At 37.3% G+C, this 3,312-nt stretch overlaps 1 long non-coding RNA gene across 1 annotated transcript in view; it reads right to left on the bottom strand.

Moving 5' to 3' along the window:
- Positions 1 to 3,312, bottom strand: part of LOC106872280 (uncharacterized) — a 67,373-nt gene that overhangs the window by 11,559 nt on the left and 52,502 nt on the right. Inside the window, exon 3 of the long non-coding RNA XR_001409749.2 lies at positions 2,048 to 2,395. This is a non-coding gene — a long non-coding RNA (uncharacterized LOC106872280). The remainder of the gene's footprint in view (positions 1 to 2,047; positions 2,396 to 3,312) is intronic.

Raw genomic sequence — 3,312 nt, 5'->3', positions numbered from 1 at the left:
GGCTACCTAAAAGAATGTCATAATAATAATAATAACGAGAACAATAATGATGTTAATAATAATAATGATGATGATAATAATAATAATAATAATAATAATAATAATAATAATAATAATAATAATAATAATAATAATAATAATAATAATAAGAAGAAGAAGAAGAAGAAGAAGAAGAAGAAGAAGAAGAATATAGAAATGATAAATAAAAATATAATATAAAATTAATAAGTAAAATAAGAAGATGAAGATGAAAATCAAAACATTAAGTCAAATGAAAACCGAAGACACGAAAAGAAATTTTGAAAGATAATGAAGGAAAAAAGGTATAGAGAAAGATGAAAAGAAAGATAGAAATCGAAGGAAGAAGGAAGAAAAGAAAGACAAAGAATGAAAGAGAAAGAAAAGGGAGAAAAGAAGAAAGGAAGATAGGAAGGGTGAACAATGGCGGAATCGAAGAAATAAAAAGAAATTGTTTAATCAGAATGTCTACTTTATTGATTGTTTGAATGAGAAATGTAATTAAAAGAGAGTAGAATATAAGGGAGAGAGAGGGAGAGGGAGAGAAGGAGGGAGAGAGAGGGAGGGATAGGAGAGAGAGAGAGGGAGGGAGGGAGAGATAGAGGGAGATGGAGGAAGGAGAGAGTAAAGGAAAGCGTGAGGGACAGAGAAAGGGAGAGAGAGGAAGGGAAAGAGTGAGGGAAAGTGAGAGAGTAGAAAGGAAAGAGTGAGGGAGAGAGAGAGGGAGAGGATGGGAAAGAGTGATGGAGAGAGAGGGAGAGAGGAAGGGGAAGATTTAAGGAGGGAGAGAGGGACAGAAGTAGGAGTGCTAGCGAGGGAGAGGGTAAGGAGATTCATAGAGAGATGAAAAGGGGCAGCGAGAGAAAAAGGAGGGGAAGAAGAGACAGAGAAAGAGATAGAAAAGAGTGAAAGGGAAAGAGTTGCGGGGTGAGAGAAAAATATGAGAGGGAGGGAAAGTGGAAGAGATGGAGAAGAGGAGGAGGAAGATAGAGAGGAATAAGGATAGAGAAAGAGGGATAGGGAGAGAGAGAAGAAACGGGGACGAGAGAGAAATGGTGAGAGAATGAGGGAGAGAGAGAAGAAAGCGAAAGGAGAGAGAGAGACAGGTGTCCAGAGAGAGATAGAAGAGCAAGGAGAGAGAAAGAGAGAGAGAGAGAAAAGAAGTGAGAGAGAGAGAGACAGGAATGCAGAGAGAGTAAGAGAGAAGCGGTAGGAGACAGAGAGAAGCGGAGGGACAGAGAGAGAGAGAGAGAAGCGGAGGGAGAGAGCGAGAGAGAAGCGGGGGGAGAGAGAGAAGGTAGGTAAGTTAAAAAAAAAAGAACCGGTTCTGTTGCTGTTGAAATCAAAAATTTCAATCTGTCGATGTTTTTGTTTTTCCAGGTTCCACCAACATCACCACCACTACCATTAAAGAAAAGGCAATTTGATGAAACTAGGACAGAGCTGAGCTCCCATTAATTTATAAACCCTTTTTACAAAGCTTTTGGAAAGACTTATATCGGAATATATAATTTCCTCGCCACAGGAAAACAAAGAGATGCTGATAATAGGACAGAAGAACGAGTCGTATTATTATTCTTTTATGTCTTTTACTTGTTTCAGTCATTAGACTACGGCCATGCTGGGGCACCGCCTTGAAGAGATCTTAGTCGAATATGCCGACCTCAGTACTTATATCTTGTTAATCCTGGTTCTTATTCTACTGGTTCTCTTGCTGAACCACTGAGTTACGAGGGTCGTAAACACACCAACACCGGTTCACAAGCGGTGGTGAGGGACAAACGGACACAGAGACACACACTTTTACATATACATACACACACACACACACACACACACATACACATGCATTTCTTGTCCTCCACGAGGTCGATTTCCTTTTCGCCATGCAGTATTTTCCAACAAACAGTTACCCATAAACCAACGTCAAACGAAGACACCGCGTGACCTTCCTCGACCAATCGCAGCCCACCTTACGGTAATAACAATCAACTTCGGTCATTCAAATTTAAAATGGCTGACGACTTACTTTTTTATCTTTAAAATTTGGTTGAGAATATCTTCCCAAAATTGAATGATGATACTCAGGAAATGTTGATAGCCATAGTCCAGGAAAATTAGTCTAAGCGGTGATCCAAAGAAAGTAGAACAATTTCCATAAACTCAACATTAATAGTAACAGTAAGGCGGTGAATTAGCAGGATAGTTTGTTCGCCGGACAAAATTCTTAGCGGCATTTCGTCCGTCTTATATTCTGAGTTCAAATTCTGGCGAGGTTGACTTTGCTTTCATCCTTCGGGATCGATAAAATAAGTACCATTTGAGCACTGGGGTCGATGTAACTGACTTGCTCCTCCAAAAATGTCAGGCTTTGTGCCTATAATATAAAATAGTATTATTATTATTATTATTATTATTATTATTATTATTATTATTAAGCTGGCAGAATCGGTACCTCACCGGATTAAATGCTTTGCGACATTTCGTCCGGCTTCCTACATTCTAGGTACAAATTCTACCAACGTCGCCTTTATCTTTCATCCCTTCGGTATCAATAACATACGTACCAGTTGAGCACGGGTGTTAATGTAATTAACTAGACCCTCCCCTAAAACCTTAGGCCTTGGAAAAGATTATTACTATTAATCGGTAAAAAAGTTACAAAAGTGACTCAAGCGGCAGCAGTTTCGTGCGAATGTCATTCGATAGCCTAGAGTTCGTGCAGGAAGCTGCTCAGTGAAAGGAGTTGAATAAATACCATTTTAAAAAAAGTGGGCCGCTGAGAACCTTTAGTGAATCCGTCGATTGGGAATAAAGAAAAATATACGTATACTAATGTATTTACTTGTATTTGTCCTGTATATTTTGTCAAATCGATGCACACACTCACAAACACACAGATATATACATACAAACACAGACACACATAGACACATAGAGACATACACATACATTCGCGTATAGACAAAGATACATTCTAATCTCATGATGTTCAATGAATATTTGCTCGACTGAAATAATGCTTGCGCTGTTGGAGAAATACGAATAAACTCATTTATATAATAGCTTGTATTCAATATTGATTACTTCATAATTGTATATTAATACGATTACAAGCTGAGATTCTTTCATAGCCATAGATATACGATACATAAATACAGACAATACATACATATATATAGAGGCTTACATACTTATACATATATATCTATAGAAAAATATATACGTATATGTATATATATAGATACATGTATGTATATATATATATATATATATATATATATATATATATAT

The sequence above is a fragment of the Octopus bimaculoides genome, chromosome 15 (assembly GCF_001194135.2).
Source record: "Octopus bimaculoides isolate UCB-OBI-ISO-001 chromosome 15, ASM119413v2, whole genome shotgun sequence".
Classification (NCBI taxonomy): Eukaryota; Metazoa; Mollusca; class Cephalopoda; order Octopoda; family Octopodidae; genus Octopus; species Octopus bimaculoides.
The sequence above is the reverse complement of the archived record's forward strand: the minus strand, read 5'-3'. Positions and strand labels throughout refer to the sequence as shown.